The sequence below is a fragment of the Sus scrofa genome, chromosome 9, assembly GCF_000003025.6.
Source record: "Sus scrofa isolate TJ Tabasco breed Duroc chromosome 9, Sscrofa11.1, whole genome shotgun sequence".
In the NCBI taxonomy this organism is placed as follows: domain Eukaryota; kingdom Metazoa; phylum Chordata; class Mammalia; order Artiodactyla; family Suidae; genus Sus; species Sus scrofa.
In genome coordinates, this window is record NC_010451.4 from 31,612,927 (window position 1) to 31,628,203 (window position 15,277).

Genomic DNA, 15,277 nt, shown 5'->3' on the forward strand with positions numbered 1-15,277 from the left:
AAATGAATTAATTTTTTCTTTATGCTCATCTTTTTTCCTGTCTTCCTCAACTAACTTGAATTATTTTATAATTTTTAATATTCTAAAGGAAGGAATATTACCTGCAGCTTTCCAGGTTACCATATGGGGAGACAACCACATTCTCCTGTGCTTACCATGTGTTACATTTTCTTTAAGCAACCATATGAACTTAACAGAAAATAGGTAGAAAATGCAATAATTCCTGCCCTGGCTTTTTCCTCAGGCCTGGCTTCGCTATAGGACTGTTGGTCACTCTGATTAATCATAAAGAAAACAGCCAAATTTTTATTATCAAGAAGAGAAAAGAGGGAACTCCTATTGGCTCAATGGTTTAAAGATCTGCTATTGTCACTTCTGTGGCTCAGGTTTCAGCTTCCGTATGGGTTCCATTCCTGGCCCAGGGAACTCCCACACAACAAGGGCATAGCCGAAAAAGAGAGAGAGAGAGAAGAGATAATAAATGTTTGTGAGGATGTGAAGTAAAGAAAACCCTTGTACATTATTAGTGGGAATGTAAATTGGTGCAGCCACTAAGGAAAACAATACAGAAGTTCCACAAAAAACTAAAAATAGAACTACCATATGGTCCAGAAATCCCATGTCTGGGTACATATTCAAAGGAAACAAAATAAGTATCTTAAAGAAAATAAAATCAGTACATCTGCACTTCCATGTTCATTGCAGCATTATTAACAATAGCTGAGATGTGAAAAAACCCAAGTGTCTATGGATGCCTGAATGGATAAAAATATATAAATGGATAAAGACTTCAGCCATTAAAAAAGAAAGAAATTCTGCCATTTGTGACGACATGGATAGAATTGGAGGGCATTCTGCTAAGTGAAATAAGTGAGGCAAAAAAATAAATACTATATAGTACCATTTATAAGTGGAATCTGAAATAGTAGAACCCAAAAAACAGAAGTAGAATGGTGACTGTCAAGGTCTGGGTAGGGTGGGGGTGGATGGAATTGGGAAATGTTGATCAAAGGGTATAAAAATTTTCAGATGTAAGAATGATTTCTGAGGGTTTAATATATCACATGGTGATCACAGTTAATTACATTGGGAGTTCCCTTCACAGCTCAGTGGTTAACAAACCTGAATAGGATCCATGAGGATGCAGGATTAGTCCCTGGCTTCACTCAGTGGGTTGGGGATCTGGTGCTGCTGTGAGCTATGGTGTAGGTCACAGATATGGCTTGGATCCGGCGTTGCTGTGGCTGTGGCATAAGCCAGCGGCTGCAGCTCTGATTCAACCCCTAGCCTGGGAACCTCTACATGCCATGGGCGTGGCCCTAAAAAGCAAATAATAATAATAATAATAATATTGTATTGTATACCTGAAATTTACTAAGAGACCGGAAATTATGCATTCTCACCAAAAAAAGAGAGGGAGAGAGTAACTGTGAAGTGATGGACATTTAATTCATTTGATTGACATGATCATTTTGCAATGTACACATATATCAAATCATCATTTTGCACACTTTAAATATGTAGTCATCCCCCAGTATCCCCAGGATAACTGGTTTCAGAACAGCCAGTGATACAAAAATCTGAATATGTTCAAGTCCCACAGTGGGCCTCCCTATTCACAAATGCAGAATTGTTGATATGGCTGCTGGACTATGTAATTATTGAAAAAAATTCATATATAAGTAGATTTGCTCAGTTCAAACCTGTGTTGTTCAAAGGTCAATCATATACACTTTTATTTGTTGACTATACCTCAATAAAGCTAGGAGAAGGGGGAAGAAAACAGTCAAGTTCTTGGTGTGCCACTGCCTTTCATATCCAGGCATAAATCACAATTCACACTAAAAACTAATAAGCAATGCCTATTTAAAATTAATTATTAGACCTTATTTATAAAAGCCTTAGGTTTACAGAAAAATTGAAAACAAAGAGTTCCCCAGGCCTTGCATTTTTGTGTAAAGAAATATTTAAACATATCAGGTTCTCCAAAAGAACTGAAAATATACGTTCACATAAAATGGTGCCTAGCAGCATGGTTCGTTAAAAGCCAAAAAGTGGAAACTACCCTAATATCTATCAACTAATGAGTGGTAAAACAAAATGGAGTATATCCATATAGTGGAATATTATTCATCCATAAAAAAGATAAAGTTCTGATACATGCCACCATATGGATGAGTCTTGAAAACATGTTCAATGAATGAAACCAGACACCGAAAGTCATGTATTACCTGATTCCATTTATATGAAATATCCAGGAAAGGCAAATCCATAGAGATAAAAAGGAGATTAGGTGAGGAGGGGGTTGGATAGGGGAACAAACAGTGACTATAACTGGTACACGGTTTCTTTCTGGAGTGATGAAAATGTTCTGAAATTAGATAGTGGAGATGGTTGCAGACCCTTGTGAACACACTAAAACCCACTGAAATGTACACTTTAAAAACTCCCTTGTGGCTCAGCATGTTTAGAACCCAATATAGTATCCATGAGGGTATGTGTTGTTGGATTCCTGGTCTAGCTCAGTAAGTTAAGGATCTAAAGTTGCCTAAAAAGGGAAAAAAGTAAAATAAATAAATACATCAGATTCTCTATTGAACCAAAGTCTGATCCATGAAGCACATCCTCATGAAAGTTGAAGGGAGATAAAGTCCATGAGCTAGATCGTCTGAGAAGTAGCCCTCCGCCCAGAGCATTGCTCCACCCGGCCCTGCCATGTGCAGGGTGGTTCACTCCCCATCCTCACCTGGCAGCCCAGCTCTGACATCATAGATTTACACCAGTACCAGGGCAGTTCTTAATTGAGCTTAGTATCAGAACCACTGTTGCAACTTTACTGAAACCCAGATAAAATCTTTGATTGTTTCTGTTCCCAGGCGCTGCTTCTTTCCCACTCACAGGATCTTTCACTTTGCACCTGAAACAGTGCTTGGGGGAGAGAAGGGAGGAGCCCATGCACTGCTCTCTGTCAGGCCTCACTCTCTTGCTGCTGAAGCTCAGCTTCTCCTTGACGTTTTGCTACTCTTTTGTGTACTATTAGCGGGATTTTTAACCTTAACTTCCCTCTTTAGGGGAACCCATTTCTTTACTATATCACATGCAGAACTGACACTGGTTGCTGGAACTCAGAGGCATAATAAATGGTAGTGATTCATTAGAAGCATGAAGGAAACTACGAATTTTAGTTTAAAAAAAAACTGTAGCTGATTGATCTTGGTTAGTGTAGAACATCAGAGATAGGCATTACATTAATAATGCACTTCTAAAACCACACTACAAAAAAAAAAGATGTTCATAGTTTATCATGAAGGGAAATAAACAAGACAAAAACAATATGGACAGTGTGATCCCATTTTTGTACAAAGTGTTATCTATCTTGCTATTTCTAATTAGTGCCATGGCCTCCTCCCGCCCAGCTCAGGGTCTCCCTGACCCTTAGAATCCCCACCCCCACGCCCTGCAGTGAGAACCTGCAGGAAGGAACAGCCCATCCACCACTAACCCCCAACTCACCGTAACTGGTTCTCTTCACTGCCTGTGAGCTGGGCGTGTTTGATCTTCTGGCCGAAGCCCTGGGACCCCTGGGCTCGGCCGCAGTGGCCGCATGTCTGGGCATCAGCTGCCGGGGGATGGAGCAACGGCTGGATGCCTGTGTGCTCCTGAAGCTGCTTCACGTGGAAATGAGGAGAGGAGAAGGTTAAAAGGAGCCAGAACCCGGAGATGGGGTTAAGATGGCGGAATAGAAGGACTGGAGCTCAACTTCTCTCCTAAAAACAACAAAATTCACAACTAAAGGCTGAGTATTCTTCACCTAAATGGACCAGAAACCTTAAAAAGATATCCTACTCCAGAAGAAAAGGAGGAGGCCACATCAAAAGGTAGGAGGGGCGATTTCGCGATATAAACAACCCCATACCTTCCGGGTGGGAAGCCTCACAGACTGGAAACTAACTGGTTCACAGAGACTCACCTACAGGAGTGAGAGCTCTGAGCCCCACATCAAACTCTCACATGCGGGGATCTGGCATGGGGAGAGAGAGCTCCTGGAGCATCTGGCATTGAAGGCCAGTGGGGCTTGTGCGCAGGAGCTCCACGGGACTGGGGGAAATGGAGACCCCATTCTTAAAAGGCACCCACAGACTTTCACATGCACTGGGTCCCAGGGCAAAGCAAAGTCTTCATAGGAATCTGGGTCAAACCCAACTACAGTTCTTGCAGGACCTCCTGGGAAAACTGGGGGTGAATGTGGCTTGTTGTGAGGGAAGGACATTGAAAGCAAAGCTCTGGGGAATAATATTCAGCAGCTGTACCTTTCTCTTGAGGTGGCCATTTTGGGAAAACCTGGCCCCACCCTTCAGTCAGCTGCTGAGAAGCCCCAGGGCAAACAACAACACAGGTGGGACCACAGCCCCACCCCTCAGTAAACAGGCTACTTAAAGATCCCTCAGGCACACAGCTGCCTCTAATCCCATCCAAAGTCTAATTAGTGCCATGGTGAATGTTTTTCTTCTTTTTAACTTATTTTCCACTCTTTATAAATTTTATGTAAATGTCTTGTAATTCCTAAAATTCAAGAGTAAAATGGTACCAACTCTATTTCTCAGACATTTGTAATAATGCTAATCTAACCATCCCAATCATTTATTATGCATGGACATGCAAACCTTCATCAGTACTTGCAGGTAAGAGGAAGGAAGCAGAGGCAGGGAAGGGAGAGAGAGCCTCAAAGGCACAGGGATGGGCTCTGCCCTCTTAAGAGCTCATGTTCTGAGAAATTGATGCTCTACATCAAAGACAGTGCTGACTTCTCATCAGATTGTCTGCTACCTGCCCTTTGATTCAGTCATTTTTTTATTAAGCAACATTTGTTGAATGGCCACTTAAGAGGACATGTTCCCACCCTTCAAGAAGTCCATATGAACATTTACTTTTTCTCCCACTTTCATGCTATAAAAGACATGGCTTGGCATTCCCATTGTGGCTCATCAGGTTAATAATCTGACATAGTGTCTATGAGGGTGTGGGTTTTATCCCTGGCCTTACCCAGTGGGTTAAGGATCTGGCATTACTGAAATCTGCAGTGTAGGTCACAGATGTGGCTCATATCTGGCATTGCTGTGGCTGTGGTGTAGGCCTACAGCTGCAGCGCCAATTCAACCTCTAACCTGGGAACTTAACATATGCCAGGGATGCAGGCCTAAAAAGAAAAGAAAAAAAAAAAAAGACTTGAAAAGACATGGCTTGTTCTAGGGCTTCTTATGCCAGTCTCAGCTTGTTATTCATTTATGTGGTGCCATTAGATCCTGACCAAGCTGCTAAATCTGGAGATGTTTTTAAAGGTAATAGATTTTGATAGAGAAACAAGACCCAGAAGAAAAGAAACTCCTAAGACATGTGTCCTAAATATCTTCAGTTCCTCCTCCACACTCACCCTCTGCCTATGGGGACAAGTGAGAAGATATTCATATTAATAAGCAAATATTTTTGACTCAGAACCCCTACCTGCCCACATGGATTCCCTGATGTTTCCCCTGGCTAGGTCCATAGCCCTCAAACTTTATACAAAATTTATTATGTATCAAATGATAAATATCAAACACCGTGATCATGTAAGATTTATCCCAGGGATACAAGGATTCTTCAGTATCCACAGATGTATTAATGTGATACACCATATCAACAAACTGAAAAATAAAACCATATGATCATCTCAATAGATGCAGGAGAAGCAAGTCACTTATGACAAGACTACTGCTAACATCATTCTCAGTGGTGAAAAACTGAAATCATTTCCACTAAGATCAGGAACAAGACAAGGAAGTTCACTTTCACCAATGTTATTCATGTAGTTTTGGAAGTCCTAGCCATGGCAATCAAAGAAGAAAAGAAATAAAAGGAATCTAAATTGGAAAAGAAGAAGTAAAACTTTAACTATTTGCAGATGACATGACACTAAAACTAGAAAATCATAAAGACACTACCAAAAAACTGTTAGAGCTCATCAATGAATTTGGTAAAGTTGCAGGATACAAAGTCAATACACAGAAATTGATTTCATTTCTATATACTAACAATGAAAGATCAGAAATAGAAAATATAGAAAATATAGCATTTACAATTGCATCAAAAAATAAAAATAAAATACTTAGGATTAAACCTACCTAAAGAGACAAAAGACTTGTATCTGAAAACTTTAAGACACTGATGAAAGAAATCAAAGATGACACAAATAGATGGAACAATATATCATGTTCTTGGATTGGAAGAATCAATATTGTCAAAATGGTAATACTGCCTAAGACATTCTACTGATTCAATGTAATTCCTATCAAATTAGCAATGACATTCTTTACAGAAATAGGACAAAATATTTTAATATTTGTATGGAGACCCAAAGAACTTGAATAGTCAAATCAATATTGAAAAGAAAAAAAACAGCTCTGGAGGAATCAGGCTCCCTGACTTCAGACTACTACAAAGCTACAACATCAAAACAGTATGGTACTGGCACAAAAACAGAAATAGAGATCAATGGAACAAGATAGAAAGCTGAGGAAAAAACCCAAGCACCAATGTCAACTAATCTATGACAAAGGAGGCAAGAACATACAGTGGAGGAAAAATAGTCTCTTCAATAAACAATGCAGGGAAAACTGGACAACTGCATGTAAAGGAATAAAATTACAACATTTTCTAACACCATGCTCAAAAATAAATTTGAAATGGATTAAAAAAAAACCTAAATGTAAAGCCAGATATTGTAAAACTCCTAGAGGAAAACATAGACAGAACGTTCTCACAGCAACATCTTGTTTGATCAATCTCCTAGGATAATGTAATAAAGATACAAATAAATCAAGTGGATCTCATTAAACTCAAAGGAAAGGAAAAAATCACAGCAAAGGAAACAATTAATAAAACAAGATACAACCCATGGAAGGGGAAACAAAGATTTCAAACAAAGGTTTAATCTCCAAAATATACAAACAAGTCATACAACTCAAGAACAAAAAAGCAAACAACCCAATCAAAAAATGGGCAGAAGACCTAAATAGACATTTCTCCAAAGATATACAGAGAATATCAGGTACATGAAAAAATGCTCAATATGACTAACTATTAGAGAAATGGAAGTCAAAACTGCAATGAGATACCACCTCACACTGGTCAGAATGGCCATCATTAACAAGTCAACAAATAACAAATGCCAGAGAGGGTGTGGAGAAAAGGGATCCTTCCTACACTGCTGGTGGGAATGTAAATTGGTACAACCACTATGGAAAACTGTATGGAAATACCTCAGAAGACAAAATATAGAACTACCATATGATCAAGCAATTCCACTCCTGGGCATATATCCAGTCAAAACTTTCATTGAAAAAGATACATGTACCTATATGTTCATCAAAGCACTATTCACAATAGCCAAGACATGGAAACAACCTAAATGTCCATCAACAGATGAATGGATTAAGAAGATGTGGTACATATATACAATAGGATATTATTCAACTATTAAAAAGGACAAAACAATGCCATTTGCATCAACATGGCTGGAACTAGAGACTCTCATAATAAATGAAGTAAGTCAGAAAGAGAAAGACAAACACCACATGCTATCACTTACATGTGGAGTCCAAAATATGATCTATCTACAAAACAGAAACAGATCATGGACCTGGAAGGCAGATTTGTGTTTGCCATGGGGAAGTGGGGAGACAGGGGAACTAAAAGGGAGTTTGGGGTTGTTAGATGCAGACATTTAGAACAGATGGGTGATGGAGTCTTGCTACACAGAGCAGGGAATTATATCCAAACTCTTGGGTAAATACCTGATGTAAAATGAGAAAAGCGGGTGTAAATGTATGGCTGGATCACTTTACTGTAGAGCAGAAATTAAAGGAACATTGTAATCCACTATACTATAATAAAAATCTTAAAAAGAAAAAAGTTAAAAATAAATAATTTTTTAATTAAAAAATGTTTCTTGGACCAATTTTGTGTCAATTTAACTTTTATTCATTTATTTATTTATTTTTGACCATGCAGAAATTCCCCAGGCCGGGAATGGAACCCACGCCACAGCAGTAGCCACAGCAGTGACAATGCCAGATCCTTAACCCACTGGGTCACAAGGGAGCTCCTAAATTTAAATTTTAAAATTGCACTGAAAAAGATTTAATATTACAGAAAATTTATTGTGACACTTTTGTAACCTGAAAAGTTATTTAAAGTTAAAAAGATAATATTCCAACCAATCCCAATTTACAAATTTGCTCAAGCTGAGATTTGCTCAAAGTGAGGTTCACCCAGGGTTAAAACAGCAAAAGAGTAATTCCAGAGAGCTATGTAAACCTGTTCATGACACTATTGTAGAGTTGCCCTGAGACATGCTTAGGGCATTCAGAATAAATAAGTGATTTGGGTGATGCTCTTTCAATGTGTCCCTTTAGAATACACTCCACATCTGCCAAGGAGCAGTTTTATGTGTGCATTTAGTACTTAAGTATTTTCTCTCCTTACAGGAGAAATCAGTGGAAACTGAAAGTGGCAAGGGTCAATTATTCATCTCTCTCCTTCCCACAACAGAAAACTACAATCCCAAAATGACATTTTCCCACTCAGATTTATCTCATAGACATCCAGCAACTGGCAAATACATACACGATCCCCAATCTAAATGGTTTCCTCACTTGCGGCATTTCATTTCCTTGTTCCTCTAGAGAAGAGTATGGACTTTTTCCTCTGGAAAATAAAATACACTTCTAACCTGAAAGTTTAAATCTTCAAGAATACTCAACCCCTTAGACAGAAAAATGAAGTTCAAGAAAATTCAAGACCTTTCTAGGCTGTATTGTTCCTAGAATGACATATCACACAAGTTTCTCATTATCTTAGATATTTCAAAACAATTCTAAAACTGATGTGAATTTGAACATGAACTAATTACATATGCATGTGCCTATCAATTATTTAAAATGAGTAAAAGCTAACTGTATTTTAATCACACTACATATAAAAGTGTTAGTGCAAGACCACCAAACTATGAACTGCAAAACAAGTCATCAGTTTTATAGACCTCAGCCAACCACGCACCTTCAGCCTATCAAGAGTTGGAGTAGGAGGTAAAAAAAGATTTTGTGAGAATTTTCTTACCCAGGGAGGGATGAGCAGGGTACTCCTTCCGCTGTAGCTCAGTGAAGAATGGCTTCTGGACGTAAATATGTGTGCTATGAGCTTGGTAAACATGGTATTGGTATCTTTACTCATGAGTGAGGGATCTAAAGAGTTAGATGCTAGTTGGACTGACCTATAGCAGTGCAGTCTCTGGAAACATTTGCGGAGTAAGTGAACTCCCACTTATGATGTGTCAAATTTGCAGATTTCCAAGTTCCTATCGTGGCTCAGTAGTTAACAAACCCGATTAATATCCATGAGGATGCGGATTTGATCCCTGGCATCGTTCAGTGGGTGAGCTGTGATGAAGTTCACAGATGTGCCTCTGATCCTGGGAACTTCCATATGCCACAGGTGCAGCCATAAAAAGAAAAAAGAAAAGAAGGAAGAAGGAAACTATTATTTGTGGAGTTTCAAAGTGTCAATAACTATGCCAAAGATTTCATAAATTTCTCCCATGGGCAACCAAGCCAGTACTCTACACGGAATACTGCCTCCATGAGGTTCTTTTATGTAGTGCTAAAGGCAGTGGTCCTCAAGCTTAAGTGTCTACCCCAGTCATTTTGGAACCTGGTTAAAATGCAGAGTGAAATTCAAAAGTGCTGGGTGGGGTCTGTGATTCTGCATTTCAAACAAGCTCCCAAGTGACATGGATGCTGCTGACCAGCAGACCATGCTTTTGAGTAAAAGGTGTGCTATAAGCACTGCTGCTTCTAATGCAGCTCAGAATCCCCAGCTGGCAGGGTAAGACTCTGAACCTCAGAGTGTCCCACAAGCCAATTAGCCTGGTAGAAATGATTAGCAATATTGTATTATGTATTTTATTTACTTAAGTCTTAACATTTAGAGAAAAAAATTAAAAAGCAAAAATAAATAAGATATCAGAAAAAAGGGAGAGGGATTTCTTAGTGCACCTTCAAACATCTTCTCACCACTTGGTAAAAGTTGGCTGCTTTGGAAAAGCAAGTGCCTTGCTGTTCTCCTTGGTCCCAGCCTGGTGTAGGTCTTTAACAGCAGTTAAAGAGGATAACCCTCCTTTTTCTAGGATTAGGAGCCATCCTCAGCCAGAGAAGGTGCCACTGTAACAGTTGGTTTCTAGTCTTAGCTCAGACGTTTAGGAGTGGGACTCCTTTGGGCAAGTCATTTCCACCTTCTGGCATTTGGATTCCTTATTTGCAAAGTGTGTCTGAGGAGCTGCTGGTGAGACTCTCTGGGATAGGACATCTGAAGCCGACTCAAAACAAAAACTTGGGTAAGCAACAGATGACATGTTTGTACTTTGTCCTTAGATCCTTGGGGAGCCACTGAAGGCTTACAAATAAGAAAATAGCGTACAATGCTATGTAGCGGGCCTAACACAAAGGATAAGAAGAAACCCCCAGTTTGCTGAATAATGGCCAAGCAATGTTTAACTACGTGCAGCTGCCAAACTTACGGCAAATTTCAGTTACTGTTACCACAGAAGAGAGACATTCAACAAAGCAGGGCCAGACCTCTGTTTACTCTTCAAACAAATAGTTGAGTTTAGCAAACAAAACTTTGATTAGAGGCCATTATGGAATGCCGGTTATTGCAAGTGTTTAAATTTTCATAGATCTGCTTGAATTTTATTGCATAAGCATTCCACATATATGAGTAAAACTCAGGCCTCTCATATGCAAAGGCCTATGATCAAAGCCTAAAATGTGATTCTTTTTTTTTTTTTTTTTTTGGTCTTTTTAGGGCCACACAACAGCATACATAGGTTCCCAGGCTAGGGGTCGAATTGGAGCTGTAGCTGCCGGCTTACTCCACAACCACAGCATCACCAGATCCAAGCTGCATCTACCACCACAGCTCACGGCAATGCAGGATCCTTAACCCACCGAGCAAGGCCAGGGATTGTACCTGCATCCTCATGGATACTAGTGGGGTTCATTAACCACTGAGCTATGATGGGAACTCCTAAAATGTGATTCTAATTAACATTTCCCTCTTTAAGTTAATAATAACTACTATTATTTATTAAGTAATCTCTTTGTGCTAGGTGCTTTCCATGCATTGTCTCAATTTACTGCCATAGCAACTGCGATGAGCTAGATATTACTATACCCATTTTATAAATAAGAAAGCAGACTCAGGAGGTTAATTAACTGGGCAGAGGTGATATGGGTGGCTGAGCTAGGTTTTGAACTCTGTTTTATTTAACTTCTTGGCTCTTAACCTTTGTCTCACTTCAAGCAGAAGCAAAGGACAAACATGAATTTGCCAGTTGTTCGTCACTCAGAAATCACTCAGTAGTCATCCTTTAACCATCACACATGCACATTAAATATGTAAACTCAATCTAAGCAGCCAAAAGTGTATCACATACTTGGTGAGAAAAGGCACAGTGTGAGTGCCACACCAGGTACTTTTTAGATTATGTGTCAAAGAATGAATACAAGCTTACATTTTTTTATATATGTGTTTTACACTGCTCCTTGGATGCATATACTTAAGATTTCAATATGTATTCAAGCCAGTATGTTTGCTTTCATATACATATGCATAGTAGAAAATGGAGATCTATGGATTCATTTATTTCCTCAGTTTTAAGAACATATGCCTATGGATAGATCTTTTCCGATTGTTTATGCTTAAAAATAAAGTCACAGACAGATAAATACATCTATGATTATACTTCATAGGTACCATAGTGACACCTTGTGGGAAAAGTATGCTGAGTTGCATCTGTATGTTTCCAAATATTTCAAAACTACTTTTTCTCTTTACAAAGTGGAAATTGTCATCAGACTCGGTTTGAGATGTTGACCGTCAAAATATAGTTTGGTCCTATACAAATTTAAGATAACAGAGTCTCCTATCCATTTCCAGTATGTTGAAAAATAATAAACTATTTCTGAATCATAAGTGGTCTAAACTGATGGAGAGGTGATCCTGCCTGAGTTTAAATCAGTAGACATTTTTAAATGATTGTGTTTCTGTTTTTAGGATATAAATGAAACAATTTCCTCTAGGAATGATTTTAAGCATTTTAATTTAAAAGAAGATGGAGAATCTTATATGTTCTCCGTGATAGAATTCTTATTCCCTCAAGATAGCTTTTAAAAGATTCAAAAAACCAAGACTTATTAGCAGATTGTTTACTAAGTACAAAACGAATAAAGAATTATTTATTGAGTGCTCACTATGTGCAAGGTATAATGAAAGCTTCCTTTCATTTTTCTAAAACTACTGCTTTGTTCAGCTGCTAGAGCACATTTGTTAATGAGGCTAAGGGTGGATTTTATTCAAGTGGGGATGAGTTTGCTTGTTTTGCTTCTTGGGAAATAAAGTCGACACTCAGCATCTGAGAAGGATTGATTCCAGGATACACACACCCCTTCCTCCACAGATAACAAAATCCATGGATGCTTAAGTCCCTCATATAAAATGACATGGGACAATTAAGTCCTCTGTAGGGGCAGGTTCAACCAGCTGCAGTTCAAAACAGGATGGGGACTGTGCAGATATGAAGGGCTGACTGCAGTATGTTATCAAGGAAAGACAGCAAATCTTAAATCAAACAAACACTGAGTATTTTTGTTTTATATTTCTATTTTTTATATTTTGTATTTCTTAGATCAGGCCCTGGGTACACACACATTTGTTTCACTATTATCTATACTTCATTTATTCCCTGTGTATGTGTGTGTGTTTTACTAGTACTTTTTAATATTATGAGATATTTTAAAGCTATTACTTTAACCTGGGATGACAAAGAAATATTCTGTATTTTTAATTCTGTTTTATCTAAATAATAAGTCAGAACAGACATGGTTACTGATTGTAAAATGGCCACTACCAGGTAAATTCATTTTCTTTTCACCTACTCTATTATTTACTTACTATTTATCACCACTAGAGGGCATCTGAGAACTGAGCTACATACAAAGCAGTGCTGTGGGTAAAGTAAGACTACATTTTCCATCAAAAAAGCTAATTGTGTTTTGTGGGATAGATATTCAAAAACTTCTCAATGATATTTTTATAATGAAGTTAGTAAATATGCATACACTTCCTATTAAAATGTTAAATTAAAACACTTCCTTTTCTTTTCAGTACAATGCAACAGTTAATTCTGTAATTAGAATTCAATTTGCAAATGCCAAGTAGAATAATGGCAATAATGCATCAAATTGTATTTTCAACTGCACCTGCTTACATTTTAGAAGTTTGTATACAATTACAAACAAACTATTGACTATCTGGAAAAGAATGCAGAATTAGCTAGGCAAGACTGGTCTCGATTATTATTATAAATCCCTCCCAAGGCATGTAATCATTTTTAGCATATTTCACCAGTAATGCTTTAAGTACCTAATGTGGGTCAGGCATTGTCAGTGTTTTGGATTCACTGTGAAGGAGCTGCAGTCTAGCAGAAGAGAGACAAGTAGACAGTAGACGGGTGAGGAGATGGACGGGAATAATCAGTGCGCTGATGGGACATGGGGAACACCCAGGAATCAGAACAAGGAGGGAGAGCTCTCACCCTTCCGGGGTGTTTTCTTTCCCTGGCTGTGCCTATCTCACACTAGGGATCTAAAGGATAAGAGCTGACATGCACATGTGGTTTCAAATCCTGTTCCACACTCTCACTAACTCTTTGGCTCAAGGCAAGTCTTTTAGCCTCTCCATCTCTGATTTTTCCCTCAGTAAAGTAATAGCAGTAACAATGACATGGCCTACCATAGAGGACTGCTGGGAGGACCAAAGAACACCTATAATCTACTTGATGCAACAGTTGGCTCACAATTTTCGTGAACTATTATTATTACTAATCTTATGTTATGACCAATGGACTTAGAGCAGAGGGTGACCAAGATGACGCAAATGCTCTCTGTGTCATGATAGATGAGATCTGGTGGAGAATTCAAGTGGAGAATTTCTCCTCTGGGACAAAGGAGGATTGATGGCTACCCACAAGAACTTGGCTCCAGCCTCTTGGCCACTCTATCCAATATATTTTTATGCCTTTCCCGTCCTTTCCTTCCTTCCTTCCTTCCATAGTTTTTTTTCTTGTTTCTTTCTTCCTTTCTTTCTTTGAATTATTTTCATTGTTACAGAGTATTGGGGTGACATGGAATAATCATTTTTCTTTGTGGAATGTGGCATTCAAGCATGAAATATATTCATTTGTCTGTGTACTGGTTTGGGTACAATACCTGAGTCTCTAGCATAATATATTCTGTCTCGATTTCCTTAAAAATCCATTCATTTAGAGGGCTGAACTGGATGAGATTCACAAATCATAGTGTGTTTTTACCTTCATAATCTTTTTTATTACATTTGCTTAGAACTGGAAAGGCAACCACAAAACCAAAACCAGATGGGAAAAACTAAGCCAGAGGAAAACCAAATCCTGATTATTAACAACTATTTAGGTCATATTTTATCAATCTGTGATTCAGCAATAAGGAGCACATATTTTGATAAAAGAATAATATCTTAGACCAGGCGTCTCTCTCTATCATAGATATTTGTATCATGACAGAACATGAAATAATCCCGGAAACTGAGGTAAAGATTTTATGGCTTTTTTTCTCCCAGCTGTAAAATTGTCCACTTTAATATCATGTGTACCAGGCCCGCCAACATAGTCACAAAACGGGTTCCTCTCTCAGAGGCTTCTAGACGGAAAGACTCTATCAGAAGATCTCACCTTCTTTTATCCCAAACTGATACATCAGAGATGTATTTGGGAAGCAGCCCAAAAACAAACATGAATGATTTTTGACCCTCAACTGGTGTACAGATAAGGGGCTGACCCTGTTTTAAATGGAAGCCAAGAGAAAAGTGATTGGAAAACATCAAAATTATGATGTCTTTCCTCTGTCCCCATAGTAACCATCACCTCAGCAGCCATTTTTTTTTCAGATTAAAGACAAAGGGTTCTTGACACTCCTGTGCAGATCAAATAGATTTGTTTTCAGCTGACATATTCCAAGTTGATCAAACAACTTCTTTGGTAAAATAAACTACCTACAAGAGATCCTGGGTTGAGCACCAAAGAGAAGGAAGTCTGGGCCAGGAAGAAAGAAGGAAAAAGTGTTATTTGATGATTTATTCTGTTGTTTAT

At 38.5% G+C, this 15,277-nt stretch overlaps 1 long non-coding RNA gene across 4 annotated transcripts in view; it reads right to left on the bottom strand.

The window, feature by feature from the left end:
* LOC106507825 overlaps positions 1-15,277 on the bottom strand; it is a 58,944-nt gene that overhangs the window by 41,930 nt on the left and 1,737 nt on the right. For 2 of the 4 annotated variants that reach the window (XR_001304115.2, XR_002335602.1), the window contains exon 2: positions 3,514-3,668. This is a non-coding gene — a long non-coding RNA (uncharacterized LOC106507825). Of the gene's footprint in view, positions 1-3,513; positions 3,768-15,277 lie in introns of all 4 variants that reach the window. The other 2 variants (XR_002335604.1, XR_002335603.1) reach the window with 2 other exon arrangements.